Raw genomic sequence first — 24770 nt, 5'->3', positions numbered from 1 at the left:
GTTCCTCATTTTATGACTGTCATCTAAATATAGCTAAGGCCATAGCAGGGCAAGAACTGCTAGGGAGGAATTTGTGGATGAAATGAGACTTCGGGGAATTTTTCTAAAGGGGGCTGTTAGGAGTGCATGGTAGAGAATCCTAGTAGGATGTCGAACAGTGAGGGAAAGTAGTTTGGCAACTGGAATTTTACGGTTCACACCTCAAAAACAGGTCCTATTTGCCTCAAATCCCAAGAATGGCCCTGTAGCAAATTTCTTAAGGATTTCTAGACTGGCAGACAACCACAGCTAGATTATATTTTCTGATTTCATTCTGGATATTTGTGTCCCTCTGAATTCCTCTCTCTTCATAGTGAAAGCACAAAACTGGATTTGCCTTTAGAAGCTAAGAGGAAGTCAAGTATGTACCCTTTGTTTCTTTGTTTCTTTCTTTTTTTTCCTTCTAAATTAGGTATATACATATAGAAGTTTGAAAGTCAATGAATTTAAGCATAAATATTGTATAAGTGTACTTTTTCCTTAGCAGTGACTGAATATTAAAACACTTAGTGTATAACATATCCACAGTTATCCTGACATTTAATTGGTTTATGTACTCTTGTAAAAGGCCAAATTTACGAGTTTATTCCTAAAATCTAAAAATACAGATGATTATTCCTAAATATCTGTATCTTTAGACTTTGCAAGAAAAGAAGCTAGCAAACAACTAATTGTCATATGGCTCTGAAGTAAAGAGGGCATTGCTGGAAATTCTACTAGAATTATTTTATTAACATAACTACTGAGATTATTTCTGAATCATACAAAATCCCATGCATAAAGTCCTGGTCATATAATGAAATGTTTAAAAAAATTATCAAGTTATATTAATTCAAACCATACACATACAGGAATAATGTTCTATTTTCTGAATAATTCCTGGAAAATTAAGTATTACACCATGTTTATTCCTTGCTTTAAATGATAGATTCTTGCACTCTATAGTATTAATGTTTATATATGTTTAGTTAATTAAATTATGCTAAGGTGATATATTAGTGTAAACATATTTTTTAACAGATACCAGTATCATGAAACTTTGGCAATGCCGTATAGTATAAATCATAAGATATTATTAAACTAACATTAATTTTAAAAACTTTAAGAAGGGTTTTTCCACCATGAATCTAGTTGTTCAGAAACATGGCATTTTTAAGTTTTATTGAGGCATAATGGACAAGCAGGAATTGTACTTATTTAAGGTATGCAACTCGATGTTTTGATATATGTATGTTTTATGAAATTATCACCACATTCAAACTAATTAACATATCTAGCACCTCACACAGTTATCATTTCCTTCTTTCCTTCATTCCTTTCCTTTCTGTCTCTTTCTTTCTCTTAAGAACATGTAAGATTCACCCTCTCAGAAGATGTCAAGTCTACAATACAGTATTGTTAACTACACTCACCATGTGGTATTGTACAAGAAGAAAACAATCGTCATGTTTTGTTTGGTATCATATTTTGCATTGAGTGCCTATCTGAGGATTTTAATCTGCCACATTATATTTTTTGTTTGTTTTCTTTTAGATTCCACATACAAGTGAGATCATACAATATTTATCTTTCTCTGTCTGACTTATTTCATGTAGCACAATGCCCTCCCAGTCCATCCATGTTGTCGCAAGTGCCACATTATTTTTTAAAACAAACAAACAAAAATGGGATTATAAAAAAAAAAAGTTGACTGATATGATGGCTAAATTCACATTAAAATAAAACTCAAGAATTCTGATTTTCTTTCTCTTAATTTATGTCATAATGTGAGAAGCCTCTTAAAAACACAGGCTGTGGGCTAGACCATTACTTTTGGCTGATCTTCCTTAGCCTCATTATGTGGGTAAAACAGAAAAGTAAATCCTTCTCCAGCTTACCGCCCCACCTATTAAGATTTTACATGGCAAGCTCTATCCTGTTCTCTTCACAATTTCTGGGGGCTCCTACCATCCCGCCTGAGCCTTGTGTTCTGTCTATAGGCCGTGATGTTATGAGTTCCTCCTACTCTCATTAAACTGTCTTCGTTGCATACATGATATACACAGGGGCTTATCCACCTATGATCCAGTTCCCAGAGTTCTTAAACTGTCTTGGTGCCAAATTAAGGAAACTCAGCAACGACAGAACAGTGAATTTTCCTTTCAAAATTGCCCCCCAACTCCTCAGTTTCCAAATGCACCGAATCATGTACCTATCACCCAAAATCACAAAACCCAAGTGTAAATATTATTATCACTAAGGGCTGATGTTTTTCCTCTTAAGCATCTACACTGTGCATTTCTCCCTCTCCACCTTCATTAGTTAAGGTGTGCTTAGATCTCATCTTGATTACTAAAGTTTACTTTTAAAAAAATTAAGTTCTGATACCAACCCATTATTATTAATTAGCAGTGTTTTCTCTTCATTTTGGAAAAAATTACTCCTCCACTTTGGGATCTTGCACTGTTTCCAATTATACTTTTCAATGAGTTCCACTTCTCTAAAAGCAGGATGGATACATCAAGAGTGTTATATGAGATGCAGACTTGTAAAAGAAGTTTTTACATGGCATCGGTCAGGATTCTTCCCAATGCAAGTGACAGACAGAAATAACTGAAACTGTCTCAAGCTTAAAAATAAAATAAAACTTTATGTGTGGTTATCCAGGGACTCAATATCAATTGAACTCCATTTTACTCTAACTTTCAGTTTTGCTTCCTTCTGTGTTGGCTCACATCTCAGAAAGACTTCCTTTTCCTGGTGGTTATCACCATCTTCAACTTACCATTTATCTTCTCAGCATTCTGCCCAATGGTTCCAATAAATGACTTAAAATAGAATCTCACAGGCTCTGATTGGGACACATGCTTATTCTTGAGCCCATCACCATGGCCAAGTGACTTCAGTGATCTAACTGGCCATATCTTGGTTATATGCCATCTCTTGGATCTAAGGGTGGAAACATCTTCTATAGAACCATATGGACCGGAGTAGAGAAAGAATGGCTTGTAAAAGATTAGAGTACTATTCAGAGAATCCCAAACCAACAGATGTGAACACTATGTGAAAGGAAGAAATGTATATAGATATTATCACAATAAGGGAGTGTATATAAAATATAAACAAATAGTCATGAAGCCCAGTACATCATGACATAGTCTTGGGAATATGTGACATCAGGCAGTAATCATAGAGTAATCCTTACTTTTCCAAATACATAATATTTGGGTTTATTTAGAGAATCACAAAAAAGTAGATGAAAGACTTTTCCATCAAGCCCTCTCTAACAAGTTTTCAATTGTTTTTTTCAGGAACCAGTGATCCCTTTCGCTCTTGACATGGGCAAATAAAGGCAGATTACCTCCAAGGCACAGGTACATTCATATAAATCTCAGAAAATCATCCAAACTCTTCACTACTACACATTTTTCCTGTTCTCACCTGTATATATCTTTCAAAAGTGTCACTAATGGGATACTTAACTTCTTAATATGTGCACTAGTAGCAAGGAAAGTATGAAAGAAAAAATGAATAACAAAGATGATTATTACAATCTACAACTTCAGTCCCTTTCAGGTGTACTTTGCTGCCCCTAAGGCAGAGGTAAGTAAAGTTCACAACTGTGTACAGCAGCTGCTTTTTCTGAAGCTGGCTATAATCAGCAAAATTGTAATTAGAGTAGGTTGAGAAAGGCAGATACACTTACTGAACAGTGCTTTAGACCCAGAAACAACTGCATCTTATGGAGAAATAATTGGATCACGAGTGTTGACTGATGACTGAGAAATAACCAATCTAGTTTAGGAAGACTAGCCTTCAAAGACAGAGACCTGGCTTCTGGTCCTGGTTTATTAACTTGCTGTATGTTATTAGCTAAAACTAAGGACTTCACCTTTCTGGGCTTTAGTTTTTTCATATTGAAAACTTGTGTGTGTGTGTGTGTGTGTGTGTGTGTGTTTCTGTTTTCTAAGTTCACTTCTAAGTACTGAGATTCTATAATATAGTTCTATAATACAGAAGAGAGATAAAGTCACATGGATCAGATAAGTAGGTTGTAGAACCTGTACAATTGCATCAGGGCAGTTGCTTTGCTACTAAAATGAATACAGCAGAAGGGGTCCATGCCTGGGAGTAGAATGGCACCAACAGCACTGGCAGCCAAGATCCCCAAGAAATGACTCAGGGAAGGGAGGGTGACAAAGATGGTGAAGTAGGAAGACCCAGAGCTCAACTCCCCCCATAGACACATCAAAATTACAACTGCTTACAGAGCAACTATTGATGATAAAGACCAGAAAACTAGCAGAAAAAACCTTCTACAATTAAATATAAAAAGAAGGAACCAGGACCTGACCCCACACATCAGTGCATCAACCACTAGCACCAGAACCATGGGAGGCCCCATAGTCAGCTGTCAGGACTTTGGCCTGCCCACCAGCAGGCCCCAACTCCAGGACCCCCAGGGCCATGCAGACAGAGACCCAGTTCAACCCACCAATGAGCCAGCACTAGTCCTGGGATCCTCTTGGTCATGGTCCCTCCCATGAGCAGGCTGACACCAGTTCTAGTACCCCTGGCACTATAGCAAGACCCAGACTCACTCATTCGTGAGCAGGCACCAGCCCTGGGATCCCCTGGGCCCTAGCCCTACCCACCAGCAGGCAGATACTGGCCCCAGGTCCACTGCAGCCCTGCATCTGCCATGTCAGGACCCAGCCCACCCACCAGAAGACCAACATCAGTTCTGGGACACCTTGGGTCCCTCAGCCAGCTGTCCTGGGATCTGGCCCCATCCACTAGTAATCTGACACCAGCTTCAGGAAATAATAGTCCTTCAGCCAGAGACCCTGGGACCTGGATCCACACACCAGTGGGATGGTACTAGCCCTGGGACCTCCTGGTGCTGGCACCACCCACCAGCAGGCCAACACTAACTCTGAGACCCCTTATTTCCTTCAGCCAGCTGCTCCAGGATTCAGTCTTACTCACCAGTGGGCAGACACTAGTTTAGGACACCCAGAACCTCACAGCCAGCTGTGTCAGGAATTGGTCTTGTCCACCAGCAGGCTGACACTGGATCCTGGACCACCAGCCCTGCAACCACTCACTCCAGAATCTGGCTTCACCCACCAGTGGGCAAGAAACAGCCCAGTGACCCCTTGGGACCCCAGAAGCAGCAGCCTTATGACTAGGTGCTGCCCATCAGTAGCCAGCAGCCTCTGCCCAAGGTGGGGCCAGACAATCAACCAGACTGGGACAAGCCATGCCTGTCAGACCACCCACAGTAGTCAGCCACTGCCTTCTACAATAGAAGGACCCACAGTACCCAAAGAGTGGGCACCTCTGGAGCATGTAGCTCTGCTGACCAGAGGGGAGTACACTGATGGGATGCATAGGAGGGCTCCCACAAAAGGCCACTTTTCCTAGGTTGGGAAAGATAACTAACCTACCAGATATATAAAGATAAAAATAGCTTATTAGGCAAAATGAGGTAACAAAGTAATATGTTTAAAATAAAGGAAAAATATAGAAAGAAGAACTAAGTATAGACAGGCAACCTACCAAGGAGTTCAAAGTAATTATTTTAAAGTTGTTGAAAGAACTCAGGAGAAGACTGGATGAATAGAATGAGACGTTAGAGGTTTTTTTTAACAGTTAAAAGTATAAGAAAGAACCAAATAGAGACGAATAATACAATAACTGACATGAAAAATACATTAGATGGAATCAACAGTAGATTAGATGATACAGAGGAAAGGATCTGTGAGCTGGAAGAAGGAAAATGAATGAAAAGAAATGAGAATAGTTTAAGAGACATCTGGGATACCATCAAACATACTAACATTTACATTATAGGGATCCCAGACGGAGAAGAAAGAGAAAAGAGCAGAGAATATATTTGAAGACATTATAGCTGAAAACTTCCCTAACTGAGGAAAGGAAATATTCATCCAGGTCTAGGAAGCACAGAAAGTCCCAAACAGGATCAACCCAAAGAGCATTACACAAAGACACATTGTAATGAAAATACCAAAAACTGAAGATTAAAAGCAGCAAGGAAAAAGCAACAATTTACATAAAAGGGAACTCCATAAGGGTAAAAACAGACTTTTGATAAGAAACTCTGCAGCCCAAAGGAGGTGTCATGACATATTTCAAGTGAGGAAGAGAAAAAAACCTACAACCAAGAATACTTACCTAGGAAGGCTTTAATTCAGATTTGATGGGGAGGTCAAATATTTTACAGACAAACACAAACTTCAGCACCACCAAACCAGCTTTATAGGAAATATTAAAGAGATCTCTCTAAGTTAAAAAGAAAAAGCCACAACTAAAAATAGAAAAATTACAAAAGAAAAAAATCTCACTGCTACAGGCAAATATATAGTAAAGGCAGTAAATCAACCATGTACAAATCTAGCAGGAAGGTTGAAAGACAAGAACAGTAATATCATCTATATCCAAAATAAGCAGTTAAGGGATACACAAGAAAAAATTTTAAATATGATGTTAAAAACAGTAAACATGGTGAGGGAGTAGTAAAAAATGCAGGGTTGTTAAAACATGTTTAAACTTAAGAGAACATCCAATTAAAATAATCATGTATATATAGAGATTGCTATATATAAACCTCATGGTAATCACAAACCAAAAAGCTACAATAATACACTATATACAAAAAAGAGAAAGGAATTCAAACATAACACTGAAGATAGTCATCAAATCACAAGGAAAGGGAGCAAAAGAAGAAATGAACAAAAAAGAACTAAAAAAACAACTTCAAAACAATCAACAAAATGGCAATAAAGTACACATCTAAGAATAATTACTTTAAATGAAAATGGATTAAATGCTTCAATCAAAAGACATAGGGTGGCTGAATGGATTAAAACAACAACAACAACAGCAACAACAACAACAACAACACCCATATACGTACTGCCAACAAAAGACTCACTTTAGATCTAAAGACTCAAACACACTGAAAGTGAGGAAATGGACAAAGGTATTTCATACAAATGGAAATCCAAAGAAAGCTGGAGTACGAATACCTGTATCACACAAAATAGACTTTAAAATAAAGACTGTTACAAGAGACAAAGTTCACTTCATAATAATCAAAGGATATCAATCCAAGAAGATGATATAGCAATTGTAAATATATATGCACTCAACAAAGGAGCACTTAAATATATAAGGCAAATATTAATGGACATAAAAGGAGAAAACAGTAACAGAATAATAGTAGGGGACTACTTCAACATCCGATTTACATCAATGGACAGATCATGTAGACAGAAAATCAATAAGGAAACACTGGCCTTAAATGACACATTAGACCAAATAGATATAATTGATAAATATAGAACATTCCATCAGAAAACAGCAGAATACACATTCTTTTCAAGTGCACATGGAATGTTATCCAGGATAGATCATGTGCTAACACACAAAACAAGCCTCAGTAAATTTAAGAAAACTGAAATCACATGAAACATCTGTTCTGACCACAATACTATGAGACTAGATATCAGGTATAAGGAAAAAAAAACTGCAAAAAACACAAACACCTGAAGCTAAACAATGTATACTAAACAATGAAGGGATCCCTGAAGAAATCAAAGAGGAAATCAAAAAACACCTAAAGACAAAGGAAAACAAAAACACAATGATCCAAAACCTATGGGACTCAGCAAAGTCAGTTCTGAGAGGGAAGTTTATAGCAATAGAAGCTTATCTCAAGAAACAAAAAAGTCTCAAATAGACAACCTGACCTTACATAAAGAAACTAGAAAAAGAAGAACAAACAAATCCCACAGTTAGCAGAAGGAAAGAAATCATAAATATCAGAGGAGAAATAAATGAAATCGAGAACAAAAGAAAGAAAGAAAGAAAAGATCAATGAAAGTAGAAGCTGGTTCTTTGAAAAGATAACCAAAATTTATAAATGTTTAGCCAAACTCATCAAGAAAAAAGGGAGAGAGCCCAAATCAATAAAATCAGAAATGAAAAAGAAGTTACAACCAACATCACAGAAATACGGAGATGGAAAGTATACTGTGTTCATGGATTGAAAGAATAAATATTGTTAAAATGCCCATACTACCCAGGGCAATCTACAAAGTCAGTGCAATCGCTATAAAAACGTGAAGGGCATTTTTCATAGAACTAGGACAAGTAATTTTAAAATTTGTGTGGAAACACAAAAGATCCCAAATAGCCAAAACAGTCTTGAGAAAGAAGAACAGAGCTTGGAGCAATCACATTTCCTGACTTCAAACTATACTATAAAGTTATAGTAATCAAAACAGTTCAATACTGGAACAACAACAACAAAAAAGATACACAGATCAAAGGAACAGAACAAAGAGCCCAGAAATGAACCCACACATACATGGGAAATTAATCTATGACAAAGCAGGCAAGAATAGACAATTGGGAAAAGACAGTCTTTTCAATGAAATGGTGTTAGAAAACTGGACTACTACATGCAAAAGAATCAAACTGGACTACTTTCACACCATACATAAAAATAAATTCAAAATGGATTAAAGGCTTAAATGTAAGACTTAAATCCATAAAACTTCTAGAATTAAAAATAGGCAGTAAGCTCTTAGTAATATTTTTTTGGATTGGTCTCCTCAGGCAAGGGAAACAAAAGCAAAAATAAACTAACTAGACTGCATCAAACTAAAAAGCTTTTGCCTAATGAATGAAACTATCAACAAAATGAAAAGGCTACCTATTGATGGAGAGAAGTTATTTGCAAATGATATATCTCATAAGGGGTTAATATCCAAAATATACAAAGAACACATACAACTCAGTATTTTAAAATATGACTGAAACATTATGCTGTACACCTGAAATTGAAACAACATTGTAAACTGACTATAATTCAATTTTAAAAATAGGAAAAAAAAAAAAAAACCCAAACAACCTGATTGAAAAATGAGCAGAGGACCCGAACAGACATTTTTCTGAAGAAGACACATGGATGGTCAACAGAAACATGAAAAGTTGCTCAACATCACTAATCATCAGGGAATTGCAAATCAAAACCACAATGAGATATCACCTTACACATATCACAAACCACCATACTGAAAGGAGAAGAAATAACAAATGTTGGAGAGGATGTGGAGAAAAGGGAACCCGAGCACACTGTTACTGGAAATGTAAATTGGTGCCACTGCTACATAAAACAGTATGGAGTTTCCTCAAAAAATTAAAAACAGAATTACCATATAATCCAGCAATTCCACTCTGTGTATTATCTGAAGAAAATTAAAACACTAATAAGAAAAGATAATGCACCCTTGTGTTCACTGCACTATTATTTACAATAGCCAAGATATGAAATGAACCTAAGTGCCCATTAGCAGATGCATGAATAAAGAAGATGTGGTATATACATACAATGGCATATTACTCAGCCATCAAAAGCATGGAATCTTGCAATTGCAACAACATGGATGGACCTACAGGGTATCAAGCTAAGTGAAATAATTCATACTGAGAAAGACAAATACTGTATGACTCCACTTATATGTGGAATCTGAAAACAAAACAAAACAAAACAAATGAGCAAACATAACAATACACAACAAAACAAAAAGAGTTTTAGATACAGAGAGCAAACAGGTGGTTGCCAGAATGGGATGAGGAGAGAAAAGAAGCGGGGGAGATTAAGTGGTACAAACTTCCAATTGTGAAATAAATGAGTCACAAGTATGAAATGTACAGTGTGAGGAATATAGTCAATTACTATGGGTATCTAAGTATGGTGTCAGATCTTAACTAGACTTATCATGGTGATCATTTTGAAATATATAGAAATAGAGAATCACTATGTTGTGTACCAGAAATTAAGACAGTGTTGTAGGTCAATTAAACTTCAAAAGACAATTAAAAAAAGAGACTACATCTGTGGTTACCAAAGTGGGGTGGGGATTCGATGAAGATGTTCTAAAGGTACAAACTTCCAGTTATAAATAACTTACTAAGGATGCAATGCACAGCATGACAAATATAATTACCACTGCTGTATGTTATGAATGAAAGTTGTTAAGAGTAAATCCTGAGTTATCATCAAAAGGAAAAAATATTTTTTTCTATTTCCTTAATTTTATATCTATGTAACACGATGGCTGCTCACTAAATTTATTGCAATAATCATTTCATGATGTATGTATGTCAAATCATTATGCTGTACACCTTAAACGTATAGCACTGACAAACAGTGCTGTGTATCAGTTATATCTCAATAAAACTGGAAGGAAAAAATGACTCAGGGAGAAGGTAGCTCTTCCTCTCAAGTGTATGCTGTCTAACATAAGAAGAAAGCTGGACAGTTGGAGAAAGCTGGCGATTTACATGGCTACCTGTGAAAGCCCTTTCCTAGAAACTAAGGTGTTCCTTCCTACCATTAACCCCATCCAGCGACATGATTATAGCAAGGAGCCACCTGGCTTCAGTTACTAGACCAGGAGTGGGTTCATGAGCCAAAGTAGACTAGTAACCATTTCCTCAGAAATTTGGATACGGCATTAGCAATTTCTCCCTCTTGAATGGCTGACCTTGCAACCCTTGGAATATGTTTATGGTCATGACTTCCACTCTGTGATCAAGAAAAGGGGAGAAAATAAAAAGGAAGGGAGAAGGCTCAAGTGGATATTCAGGAATGTGAAAAGACAGAGAGATTCCTGCTGGTTGTGGAATTCCTCTTCTAATTCTTCCTGAGACCCAGCGGCACTCCTGTCCCGGGGTTCTAAGAAACTCCCCAGTATTATTTTGAATTATTATTAGTTAATTATTTCTTTCCTTAAGTTAATTTGAATTTGTTCTAACCCTTACCAGCTGGTGGTAACTGGAGCCAAATATGTTTGATTGTAAGCTAAGCTTTTAATATTTCCTGTAACTATTAGGGTTTTTTGTTGATGAATTAATAGAGACTTGGTATTAGACACAGATTATTTTCTTGAATGCCCCTACATTTTATGAAGTGGGCAATGTTATCCCCGGATGAATAAGCTGATATTTAGAAAACTTTTGTTACTCACCTTAAATTAGACAGCTATTAAGTGGTGAGGTTACTGTCTAATAGACTTCCCTCAGCTGGGTGCTGACTCTAATCCGTTTAGCCCCTAATTCGTAAGATTAGGTAAGATGATTTGCTAGTGGGAACTCTGAGATAGAGAAAGTCTACAAAATACTGATTTTCCTAACACTTTTCAATTTTCCAGAAAAGGAAATCAGTGTAATTTGGGGTTAGGAATGGAGATAGGAGGAGAGAGTGGTCGGTATTTAGGGGGCTGGTTACCAAAACGTATCCCGTTATGTCAGCTCTCTGTAATTTTAAACATCGGAGACTTCGTGGAGTTATGAAGGAAAGGACGTTATATAAGGGCTAGTCATTACGAAGTGAAGTCTGAGCATCACTTGGTTGGTATTCACCAGTGCCAGAGGTCAAAAGCTACCACTTCAAGCATTAGTAGGTTCTCCCTCAATGAACTTCTCCCAGGCAGGACTGTATAACTCTTTTCAAGTCTAGCAGTGTTGCTTTCACAAGTAGTTTTAATCACAAACATTCAGTTGGCCACAAACACATTCCTGTACAATTTCTTCATCGGTGCCTTCTTAAGAGTGAACTGAACTGTTAACTTACTTTTAAACAAAATGGAATAGTTGAAATGTCTGACGGCTTCCTATCAGCATAAAAAATATGAACAGCTGCAACTTGTTTCTGTAGGGCTAAGTTTTACCCAAAGAAGGACAAAAGAAAAAAAGTTGTCTGTACTAAGGGAAGACTAATGTTGTCAATGGAGAGAAATGAATATACCTACAGCTTTTTAAAATGTTGGATAACATAAAAATGGCTTTGAAGATTAAACGAGGAATATCCTTTTTACTATGATTCATCTTATTTCCAGGTGATTAGTAGTGTTGGACCATAGATTGTAAATTTACTAAAGGAAATGCAGGAGTAGGGTTTGGCGTACACTGCAAAAATTCAACAGGAGTAAAGCGGTTGATCAAACTTTGTAAAATGGCATGGCTGCTTTATAAAGAATGGTAAAAACATGCCTTTGAGGTCTCCCTTCATTGACAGCCCTAGAAGTCTTTCCCCATGAGTGAACTAATTGGTATATTTTCAACTGACCAAAGTTACACAACCATATTAAATAGATGTTAAATACTTTACGAGCACTCATAACCCACCACTGCCAATTAACAACTCTTCCAAGCTTGCGTTGTGCAGCAGCAGTAAATGAGAGAGGAGCTCCTGCAGCCACTGGCTGGACCTCTTAGCACTAGTATCTGGGCTGAGCCATGGATTCCGTGGTCAATGCTTGCTGCTTAGCATCAGAACTGGGCATTCTCAGCCCACCTGGAGATGATCAGTTTCTTAGTAGCCAACTTGCTCATCAAATCATTCAGTAAATCATTCCAGAGGCACGGCACAGAGGACGAGAGAAAGGAGATCAGGAGCCAGCTGCTGGATGTGACTCTTCCTTGGTGCTCTCCGTTGGGCATATGGCTTAACCACTGTGACTCAGCTTCGCAATCAGTTAAAGTGAGGTAATACCAATTCTAACCTCACAGGATTGCTATGAGAATTAGAAATGGTATTAATTAGAAAACGTTTAGGATGGTGCCTGACATTGTATAGTAAACACTAGATCATTGCTGAATATAAAAGCGAAATTCATTGATTTGTTCTGGCAGTACTTACTAGGTGCCTACTGGATGTCTGGCACCATGAGTTGCTCAAGACTGAGAAGGTACCTGCCCTCACAGGGCTTACGTTCTGGTTGGAGAAGGCAGACAATGAAAAAGTAAACAATTAAATAGACAAGATTATTGCAGATACTGAAAACTTCTGTGAAGACAATAAAGTTCAAAGTAAGTGATGAAATGAGAAGATCTGAGGTAGAGAGATAGGGAGCAGGTATTGGTCAGAAAAGCTCTCTTTAATAGTTAATATTTGCATTTGAAGCCCAGAGAGGAGAGCTAGAAAGCTGAGGGAGAACAGTCTAGTGAGAGTGGAGCTTTGCTGGAGGGGAAGGGGACGGTATGAGGTTGCAGAGTCAGACGAGGAGCTGATGATTAGGAGCTGGTAGGGCTTGCTAAGGAGTAGAGGTTTTGTTTTTAATTTTAAAGAGAATACATTTCTATTATGACTCCTTTGGTTACAAGTCAATACATTTTACTTAAAGAATAGGAAAAAACAAAAAAGAAAAAAATCTCGCTGCACCTACTCAAGACATATTCTAGTTCTGATCCAGGCAGAACTAGACCTAGACCTTCAGTAAGGACTTCGGGACAGCTTTTGTTTCACCATCTCTTTACTTTCTCTATTTTGGTTCCACTCCCAGACAGGCTTTTACCTTCCCATGGCAAGGACAGCCACCAGAATTTCCACACCAGCATTTGTTTTCCAACAGTTATAGTGAAAATACCTCAAGATAACTCCTAGTTTTGGATTGTCTCATGACAACAACTCATTTTGGAAGCAGTCGCTTTGCCACCAATCTGCCGTGCCTGGGTGACTTGCCAACCCTAGAGTCACAGGGTGGGGTCAGTCTCACAGGCGCAACATGCACAGAATGGAAATTTCCCAAAGAAAAATGTTAAGTGCTCCTAGCAGAATAAAGAAGTGAATTCTGGCAGGTAAGTGCAAAAGATCTCTATCGGATATTTGAAGGGTAAATTATATGCTCTTGGTTATATTTATTAGGCATAGTATTTTTGATCCATAATTTGTCCATCCAAAAATATATATTTTTAAAAACTTTTCTATAATTTAAAATAGATCCTCTCTTGAGCTGCCATTCTCCCTGATGGCAGAAAATATAATCTTATCAATACCAGTAAACTCAATCAAATGAGCAATTTCCCCCTTTACTTCATTCCTCTTTCCAGCTGAAATGATTTGGATGCCAGTGGGCCTATGTAGCACCGTGTCTTTGTGAGGTTGGGTTTGGGGGACCAGGATTATGGTCCAAGATCCTCATGTGTCTGCTCTGACATGCACCAGAATATATTTCATCTCCATTCTTTTTTTATGTTTTGGCATCTGTCTCCACTGTATCTATGGAGAAGGCAAGTTCCCATCTGGTGTGCAGGCACTGGTCCATGCACACAGCATCCTCTTGGATCCTCAGAGGAATTCACCCTCTCTGGGACTCTTCGGGACCTTTCTGTGGACCAGTGAAACTTTCTGATTCTCTCCAGTACCATCAAAACTTGGTGGTGGTGGTAGGGTACATCCAGCCCCTCTACCTGGACAGTGTGGCCCTGTGTCTACTCTTCCCCTGCGAACCACCCTGGGGGTGAGGATCACAAGAAGGTTTCCTGCCTCCTTAGGCTCACTCAGAGGCTACACACATAAAACCTGCTTTCTGATCCTCTACACCTCTTTTGGAAGGGGGACAGTACAGAGAAAATGGGATGAGGCGCTCCTTCAGAACATACCCAATCCGAGTCCCCACTGCCCTCTTCTCAGGCTCTTCTGCTGCTTTAGCCCGAACTTTTTTTTTTTTTTTCATGGTTTTAGGGTAGAAAAACTGGCTCTTATGTTACATGCATTTTTTTCAACTCTATTGGTTACATACCATGATTTGAATTTTGGTCCTCAAAAGCCAGGCTTAGGGAACTCAAAAATCCTTTATTATATCCTACATCCTTTGCTTCACATTTTAAAGCCCCCCCCCCTCTTTTTTTGAGAATTGATTCTTCCCTGTGCAGTGTGATTTCCTTTCTCCAAAGCAGCGAGCCCAGTCCGCACAGCTGATGTCTGAACTGCCCTCTGCTGCTCTGTGCTCCAGGCCGACTGTCAGTCTTTCCGGAATAGTGAAGGCTGTACCTCAACAGGTTAGTTTTTCTGAATCCTGTTTTCCAGGTGACCACTCTCACCTTGTTTACATCTTTTCCTAAGACAGAACTTTCAAGAGCTCCTCCAACGTGCAATTGTAAAATTCAGTCTTTGACTGTAAGCATCAAAATCTACCCTGGCAATTTTAAGCACAAAGGGTTTACTTGGATGACATCTGGGGCTCACAGATGGAATGGCATAAATCAGGAATTTGGGAAGCCTGTTACCACTACAGTGGTAAAGAATAACCTCTGACCATGACTCACATCCCTGCATCATTTACTTAGGTCCAGGGAGAGCATCCCATTGGCTTGGCCAAGATGACATTCCAGCCACTGCATGCAGTGGGCCAAAGAGAGGGGTTATCTGATTCCCATGACTCTGCAACAGGAAACAGAAGCTACTTCCCACCAAGACTGCACACAATGGGGGAGAGATTACTCCTTGAACAGAAATCAAGGTGGGATTAGGTAGTCAAAGAACTCATGGACAGGCAAAATGATTAGGCCCACTGCCACAATTCTGATTCTATATTTTATATATAATATTGCCTAGGGCTAGAGATATCATTAAGGTGCTATTGGGGAATATATGACCATAACCTCTTTCTGAAGATTAAAAATGGAAAAATCACTTCCATCCAAATCCTTCCATCAAGAAAGAACTTTTAAGACAATGTACTTAATTCCTCCTTCTGTGCTTTAGTTGGGCTACATTAAATGCATGGGAGAAGAGAGCACATCGACATTCAGTTCCTCTGCCCACTTGCACAGATCATTCGTTTCTATCAGCAAATAGAAAATGAGTGAAATGTTACAGCCAACATAAGAAACCCAGTTTGGAGAAGAATCAAGAGATACAGAAAAAACAGGTAAAAGAAGGGGAATGAGAGGAAGTCAGAAGTGTGAGATGGAAAGAAAAAAAAGAAAAAGATTTCCATTTACAATGATGCCTCAGAAACAGCTTCCAATGGAAGACAACAAACGAATCATTATCATGAACTGAAAGAATCTCCCTCCCTCTACCTCTCATCCTTCTTTCATTCCTCCCTCACTCCCCTTCTCTGTCTCTCTCTTGCCTTTCTCTTCAACTTCATTTTGTCACCAATATCCATTCCCTAGTATCTGCTATCGGGCAGAAGACGTGTGAAGTAACTTCCTGCAATCTTAACTATGCTTCTCACCCAAATGATCACCACAAAACGACAATGTAACAAAAAATTGAAATACTATTCAGAGATTTCTGGGAATTTTTTCTCCTTCCCTTAAAACTTCTAGAATCACCTTTAATATGTTCATTGGAGCCAATCTGTAACTATTTCCCATACGAAGCTAACTTAAGAGCTTTGAGTTTTTTGTCATGGTAATGAGGTAAATAGTCATAACATGCTTTGAAAATATATAGTTTTGTGTAAATCTAAACTACAGTTCCATGTAAGCTTGCCCACAAATGTGTTTCCACTAAATCTGGCCAGCATACACCCAGTGGTGAGAAACATATAGAACTCCATTTCCCTAGCTTTAATGATTTCTTCAACAGAAGGGCCCTTTAGGTCTTAGTTGGATGTAGACCAACAAATTCATTCACCCAGATCAACAAATTCATTCACCCAGTTGGATGTAACTGTTGGATAGGTGCGTCATTGGATTGGCTGCGTGTTTTTGATAGCGTTCAAGTTATATGGCTTCTTGTGATTCAAGTTATACGGCTTTTAATAAAAGGAAAAAACCATCGCCGTCATTATCTTTAATAATTATTGAACACTATCTTTCAGGAACTGTGCTCAGTGCTTTAAACATAGTGTTTCATTCAATCCTGACAACCACTCTATGAGATTATACACTGTTATGTATTGAGGCATGTACTGTCTTTGTTCCTAACATCTCCATTTTACAGGTCTGATGAACAGCAGTAAGCAGTGAGCTGAGCTTCAAAGGTATGCATATTCAAGAGCTCATGAGGCATTACATAGTCCTGAAAGTGATGGGCTAGAGCATTTGGGCAAGGGCTGCTTTATCAAATTTAGCTTTGTAACCAATACTTAAACTTAGGAGACTGATGCAATATGCACTGAGTTGATGAGTTGGAAGAAGGACTTCTGCAAAGCTCACCAAGACACTCTGAGAGGATCATTCTGCTTTACTTTCCTCACAGTGCTTCTCCAAAGTGAATGTGAGCTGAAGAGAGCAAGGACTTTGCCTGTCTTTTCACTGTTGTTTTCAGGGCATCTTAAAAGACTGACTGACCCATGGCACATTCTGAATGAATATTCACTGAATGTTAAAGTTTCATATTGAATTTCAGCCGTAAAAATAAGCTCTGTGCCAGATACCCAGATGAAATGAGAATCAGGCTGTGGTCCCATGGGTAATGTAATTAATCTGTTTTCCCAGTTCTTTCCTTTCTGCATCCATCTGCATGTGTGTGGGCATTTGTATATATGTGTTTGTGTACTAACAGAGGTTTAACTTCCATGTCTGTAGGGGAACATTCAAGTATTTTCTCCAATCTTAGTAGCATGGAGTCTGAAAATGTGCCAAAGACAAATATTTAAAGCACCAGTTGCCTTTGAAAATTATTTAAAGGACAACATATGAAAACAATTAAAAATATGAGCTGTTAGTCTGGCAGCCTAGGTTAAAATCCCTATAAATTCTAATTTCCTAATTAGTTACTATATTCTCTTTACGTTTCTCATGCTATATTAGCATCTTCTTTCCCTTGATTACAACGTTGATATTTTTCGTTCCATTTTCTATGAGTATTTCACTGGCTAGAGCTTCCATTTGAATGTTGAATAGAAGCAGTAATAGCTAGAATCCTTGTTCTGTTCTTGATTGTAAAACAAATGCTTTAATTAAAATAAATTACAAAAGTTGTATATTCTTGTTAGATTTCCATCAGTAATTGTGCCAGTTGTCAACTTATTTCCTCTTGGCTCCAAGTATATACTTTCTTGCCTGCTCTTTGAAAATGGAGATGGGCCCTTTAAATGTTTTTCCTTTGACAGCTGGCATGACGTTAAACTTTGGCAGTAGAGAGCAGTAGGGAGACATTGCAGAAGGAAAGGGTTATCTTTCCTGGTTGCAGTGTGCTCACTGGGCATGTTCCTGCAGCTCGCAGAGATTCTCCAGTGCCTGTCTCCTACCGTACAGGTGGCTCTCCCAGTATCTGGCCCTTGAAGCACAGCAGCTTTTCCAAGGTCTGGATTCTACAGAACAGGCAGCTTCTCCAACACCAGGCTCCTATGGCACATGCAGCTCCCCAATGTCCAGCTCCTGCAGCACAAGCTACTTCTGCAGCATGATGCTCCTGCTGTGCATGGAGGTCAGGAGCAGCCAGTGCCTAACAGCTTCCACTGACATCCCTTTGTATCATTTCATTGCATAGTTCTTCCAACAAGACATCTTCCCATGAATGCTTTCCCCAAAATCCTAGAGTACGTATTCAGCCGTTTCTAGAGGGCCTATTTCCAGCAAGTTCCACTGGTATGACACTACACTAACTTCTGTGCTCTCCTTCCTCTAAGGAAATCTGGATCTGAGCTGGGGAGAGAAGAGACGGGGTCTTCCTTGGGCACTGGGTCTCTGCCATAGGGGTGGTGCTGCCTCTCATAGTTGCCATGTTCTTTGGCGTTCTCTTTACCTCTAGCTAACCAGTCCCTCACTGATTCCAACAGCTTGTTATAGTTAAAAATTCTTTAAGCTTTCCCTGTTCAAATTGCTGTGTTGTTTCTGTCTCCTAATTGGACCCTGACTGATTTGCCAGGTTAAGTAAATTTTCTTCTATACCAATTTTGCTAAAATTTTTATTGTAAACAGTATGAACAGGCACTGAATTTAATCAAAGGCGTTTTCTGCACAAATTGAAATAATGATGTCTCTCTTGTTTTAAATTTGATAATGTAATGCTATATGTTAATTTTGAAAAATATGAAACCATCCTTTTACTCCTGGGACACGGTTGAGATTTTTTATGCACTGTTATCTTTGGTTTGCCAATATTTTCTTAGCGTTATTGTGTATATGTACAATACATGTAAATTTAAATTATAATTCTCTTCTTGTTTGTCCTTATCTGGTATTAGTTTTGAGCTTATGCAAACCTTATGAAACATCTTGGAAAGAGTTAGACCACATCTATCATCCCAGTTCCTTTTCCTTCTGGCCTTCTTGTCTTTTTGTTTGAGCAGCTACTATAGAATCTCTTCATTCTCTTTGCCTTTGCCTTAGATCCCCACCATCTTTAATTTGGGCTCTAACAAAGGCTTCCTCCTTTACCCATATTGTAGCTATCCAAGTTACCAGCTTCAGACAGTCCCCTGTTTTCTTACATAATACTCTTGAAAACTTATCAAAGGCAAATATGTGCAAGCCACTAATAGAATTATGTATTATAAGAAAAACTCTCTTCCTGGAGGACTAAAAATTGATCCCAAATTCCTAATTGCAGTTTACCCTTTAGACACAGACTTTAAAAATTTATAACTAATATATCATATGTGTTCTTTTACTTTGTTCCCTTCTTTCCTAATTACTCATGTAGTCAACAGGTTTAGGTTCAATGAGTCTCTGTGTTTAGACTAATGATTCCCATCTTTGTCTCAAGTTTATTAAGTTCATGAGATCTTTGCTTGTTATTACTGGTGTCAGCACTTTTTTGGGGTAATATTTCTCTTTGTATAATAATAAGAGTAAAATGCAATTAAATATACAATTAAAAAAATTTCTGTGCTAAGATGCTGACATTCTTATAAATTATAAAGCAAGCACCACCACCACAACAAAGGTAATTTATTGAATGGGGTATAATCATGTAAATTTAGAACATAAAAGGTAATTTTAGATTTTTCAAACATAATGTCTGAAAGTGAGTATTGTTTGAAGATATCAAAATGGTCAAGGGCTCTATTTACAAAAGCTTTTGATGCTTCCTCATTCCCTTAGAAACAAACCTAAACTTTGGAGCACATCATTTAATGCCATCTGCAATCCCAGCTTACTTCTCGAGCTGGGCTCTCACTTTCTCCCACTTCTTTTTTCCCCATGGACGACTCAACCGTTCTCAAGTGTGCCTGGTAGTCATGCCTGTTTCTGTGGTTATGACTTGCTGTCAGTCAGCCTTTACCTTCACATCTTCCCTCCTTTCAAAGTCACTTTAATTCTCCTGTCTTTTGGAAACACCAACTCCAACATGAATCTTTTCCCTTTTCCTTTAAGCACCTCCAGAACAAATTAATTTCCCCTCTATGCTCCCATAATACTTCATTGTTCGGAACTGTATCTTCTGATTAGAGATAACTGTACCAGTTTGGGGTGCAGTATAAAGCACATTTCCTTTTACTATTTCAATTAAATAGCTTTGGTCATCATCCAACCTCTTTCAGTAACGTCCTCATGTTCCCAGGGTCTACATTGTAGAATAATTTAGAGAATAATAAAAGTTCTAATAGCTTGTTGGCACTTGTGTGGTGCTTACTATGTGCATTTTGTATACATTAAAAGTACATTAATGCATTTGGTTATGACAACAACCCTGTAAGTAGATATTATAATACCTACTTAATACAGCAGGATACTGAGGTTCAGAAGGATTAAATAACTTGCTCAAGATCACACAGCTGGCCTCTACGGCCTGGGTGCATCACTCTAAGGCTTATGGAGAGAGATGCTGCAGGCAAAAGGTGAACACACTGGTTTTGTGAGTGACTCTGAAAACCAGGGTGGCACAGGCAGCTTTGGGGGCTCAGGTGATAGTGTGACACAGAGTAAGAGAGACAGACACCCTTCTCACTTTGGAGTGGATCTCATTCTGGCTTCAGTACAGTGAGGATTCAGGGGAAGCCAGTGGCTTAAATACCTTAGAGGGTTCCGCTTGGGCAGCTCTGAAAGCCACCATTCTTAGCACATCTGTTGGCCATCATGAGGGGCAGAAGCAGCACTGACACAGGAAAGGCTTCAGGCTCAGAGTGTGCTGATGAGGAAAGCTTTGGGGTGTTAACTGTTGCTGGGGAGAGCTCTCTGGAAATGTCAAGAGGTAACCAGATGAGACTTGGATAAACGGTCCTCTGTTATGAGGGAGTGGGCAGGAGACACTGAAATATGTATTATTATGATTAGTGAGATTCCATAGTGCTTACTGCTTTGTGAAGTCTAGAACCATTTTGGATGCCCAGATGATCGTATCTATTATCCACAATTAACTTTCAAGGTATGCACTGTTATTTCTGTGTTAGAAGTCTAAAAAAAAGGAACTCAGATAAATAACTTACTCAAGACAAGGATTCTTGTTTGTAGCACACCCGAGGTTCAAACCCAGCTATTTCTGACTCTGAAGTTCATATTCTCTTCACTGTGCATGCTGTCTTCCCAGAATGATGGGGGAAGAATACTGTTGTGTCTCCTGTTTGACACACACAGGTGAGGCATTCCTTTCTCAGTGCTTGGCATTTCTCATGACCTAGGAATTAGAATTCATTGATATTTTCATAAAATGAAGTCCCCAGTGAAAGACTTTTGTCCTCACCCAAGTTAGATAAACCTCTGAATGCTGCTACAATCTCATGATTCCCAATGTGGTTTTCTTTAGAAACCGTGAGTTCAGATGTAGCTATCACTTTTAATGTGTGGATGAAGGCGTGTGTATACTACAGTTGTTCACTATCAGCTCATATGGCAGACAGATGAGCTAGACCCTCCATTTCCCACAGTACACAGTCCAGCCTCACAGAAGTAATTTCTTCATGTTTACAACAAAGTGTGTTTCCCAAGACATTATATGCTTCAAAAATCTGCACGTTATCTTACTGAAGAAATTCTCTGAACCTCTTCTTATACTAAAAAAAAAAAAAAAAAAAAAAAAAAGTGAAATTGTGTTTCAAAAGTAGGAAGGAGAGAGGGTGTTATAATATTCTCAGTTGAAATATAATCCAATCAGGTGATTCTGCATTATATTAGATTCAGTTCAAATCCATTCTGATGAAATTGTAAATTTGATTTTTGTCATAGGAAATGTGATGATGCATCAAATTTAATTTTGGGTAATTTATGATACCATAATTTGAAGAAACTTCAATTCATTCCCAAGAAGGGGGAACACCCTTGCTTATGGCCAAAGTTTCACTGAGAACCTTAGTTCAATTGTTTGCTGATTCTATGTGGGTCAGGGAAGCATATCTGATTCATTTGGACACCTCAGCTGAGGGTGTGAATTTTCCCCAGGGTGGATTACTTTATTTTGTAATTAATTAATTAGTTAATTATTTTAATTGAAGTCTAGTTGATTTACAATGTTGTGTTAGTTTCAGGTATATAATAAAGTGATTCAGTCAGATATATATATATAAACACACACAAATATATATTAATCTATTCTTTTTCATATTCTTTTTCACTATAGGTTATTACAAGATGTTGAATATAGTTCCCTGTGCTATACTATAGGCCCTTTTTGGCTAACTATTTTATATATAATAATCAGGGAGGGCTGCTTTAATCTGTACTTGCTTCTGTTTCTCAGCCTGTCTGAACTGATTGAGTCAAGTTAGTAAAGTGACTCCATCTTTCCTTCCCTGTACCTAATTCTGACCGGCTAAAAATTAGTGAAGTTTCAGAAAATAAATCCTAGTTGGGTTAAGAATATAAATCCCCATGTTACACAAATAGGGTTTTTGCTGGAATGCACAAATGTCACAGATTTATACTTATGTAAATGTATACTTTTTAAAAACTACGTGTAGAAGAAGGAAGAGAGAAAAAAAATTTATGCCTGGGAGTCAGTCCCTTACAGTTACATAAAAGTTTCCAAACCAACTGCCTGAAGGAAACTCAAGGATATATTTTGCCAAGAATGTTTCCCTCTAGTATTTTAATCTCAGTTAATTCTGGGTGTCTCAGAAAATGAATCCATTCTTTTCTAACATCTTTAATTTGTTGGTGTTCATGATTGTCGGCATTTTATTTTGAATCAAAGTGTGAAATGGAACATTAGTTCCAAAAAGATGCACTTCGAATTTTGTACTAAGAGTCTAAATAGGTTGTTTTGAATATTTGAGGTTTTTCTTCCTCTTTTAGCAATCACGAATAAACTACTGTTCTTGCACAATCTGGATGATTAAATGACAAAGCTTGGAAGTGAATTCAATCATGGAATAACACTGAAGACACATGAGGGTTGTATTGATGCTGGGCGAGGTATTTCATTGAAATGGTTGTTGCTTCTTGACAAATGACGTATCACTGCTTTTGAGTCTGGAGTGTGGGAGGCTGATGGACTGCTGAAAATTTAGCAGACTGTTAGGACATCTTAAGACGGAAAATTGGTCAAAAAAAATCTTTAGAGTCAGCGTTAGAATCAGAAAACCTTGCACAATGAAGGCTTGCTCTGTTCTCTTAGCTAGGAATGCACAACCTCACTATTCTTCCACCACCCCATCTCCCACTGGGCACACTCTTCTTATAGTTCTAAATTCAGCTCAAATACCACCTTCTCCACAAACTCCCCCCATATTCTCCTTGCTCCTTTAAAGTCAGTTCTCTTCTTCAAATGCCCAGATTATTACCTGTATCTTTCTTGAAGCAGATTTACTCCTCTTTATTATGATCATTTGAATCCCTGTCTTACTTCCCCTACTTGATTCCAAAAGTTCTTACTTTTCAGGTTCATTATCTGACTCATCTTTGAATTCTTCATAGGGCTGAAGTTGTGCTGTACACCAGCCAGGAATAATCATGAAGAGAGCTTACATTTAATGAGAGTTTACTATGTGCCAATCAGTCTGAGGGGTGTCATTTAATACTTCAGAAACCATGCAAGGGAAGTGCTATTATTATATCTATTTTCATAAGTGGGAGATCAGAGACTTAAAGAGAATGAATAACTAATAAATATTCAAACACAAGACTCAAACCCAGACAGTGTGATTTCAGAGATGGGGCTGTTTTGGGAAAAAAAAAAAAAAAAAGGGATATTAAATCAGAAAAAAAAAATGAATTTTCCCACAAATTAACAGAATCAATACCAAAAAAAGAACAGAGGTTAAAATTATGTGGTTCCAACCTTCCACTACAAAAGTAGTCAAATAATCTAACCCTCATCTTTCAAGCTCTAACCCTTGCTGAACCATTACAAAAACAGCAGTCCGCGTTTTCCCTCCATCCACAGTTTTCTGATCAGATTTACTCTAACCTGCAGAGCCACAATTTAAGTCCAGGAATACTGAAGTCCGAAGCTGTGTTAGCAACCACTCTGCTAGAGCCTGTTAAGCCCATGAAGGTCTGCCCTCAGCTTCTGTTGTAGTCATTACAACCCATTTCCACTGTGTCCCTCTGTCGCCCTCTTGACAGCTCATAGAACCTCTCCCTTTACAGCCTGACTCATAAATTCTTAAGCTTCTGATTTCTCCCCCAGCCTCCTGTCTCTAAGGTCAAACAAACCACCTTTATCACTCTTTCCTGGAGGTCAAATTTTCAGGCCTTGCAACATTATTACCACTCCTCTTTGTGCTCTCTTCAAGTTATGCACACATACCATTAATATTAAGTGACTGCTCTGAATCATTCAATTGTTGATCTAGTAATTGTCATATGCATTTTTCTGAAAACAATAATTGCAAGATTGCACAGGCCAATTTGCTAACTCTGCTGTCATGTGCGTGAATATTAAATAAACACAAGGGAGCAGATGAGAGGACAGGGAAGTCACTGCCAGCTGGAACTTTAGAACAGGATGATATTCTGTAACTTCAAGAGCCACTGAGCACAACTGAACCTTGTCTGTTTTTGGCAATATACTAAGGACACATGAAATACTGTGGCTTCCCTTCCCGGCCCGCTATGCTTTGGGGGCATATAGAACTGATCTACGTATAATGGCA

General features: G+C 38.2%; 1 long non-coding RNA gene across 4 annotated transcripts in view; it reads left to right on the top strand.

The window, feature by feature from the left end:
- Positions 1-24770, top strand: part of LOC105090510 (uncharacterized) — a 57160-nt gene that overhangs the window by 18884 nt on the left and 13506 nt on the right. For 2 of the 4 annotated variants that reach the window (XR_010377048.1, XR_837266.3), the window contains exons 2-5: positions 3330-3392; positions 13398-13692; positions 14791-14895; positions 16793-16832. This is a non-coding gene — a long non-coding RNA (uncharacterized LOC105090510). The remainder of the gene's footprint in view (positions 1-3329; positions 3393-13397; positions 13693-14790; positions 14896-16792; positions 16833-24770) is intronic. The other 2 variants (XR_010377049.1, XR_010377047.1) reach the window with 2 other exon arrangements.

This window comes from Camelus dromedarius, chromosome 20 (genome assembly GCF_036321535.1).
Source record: "Camelus dromedarius isolate mCamDro1 chromosome 20, mCamDro1.pat, whole genome shotgun sequence".
Classification (NCBI taxonomy): domain Eukaryota; kingdom Metazoa; phylum Chordata; class Mammalia; order Artiodactyla; family Camelidae; genus Camelus; species Camelus dromedarius.
The sequence above is the reverse complement of the archived record's forward strand: the minus strand, read 5'-3'. Positions and strand labels throughout refer to the sequence as shown.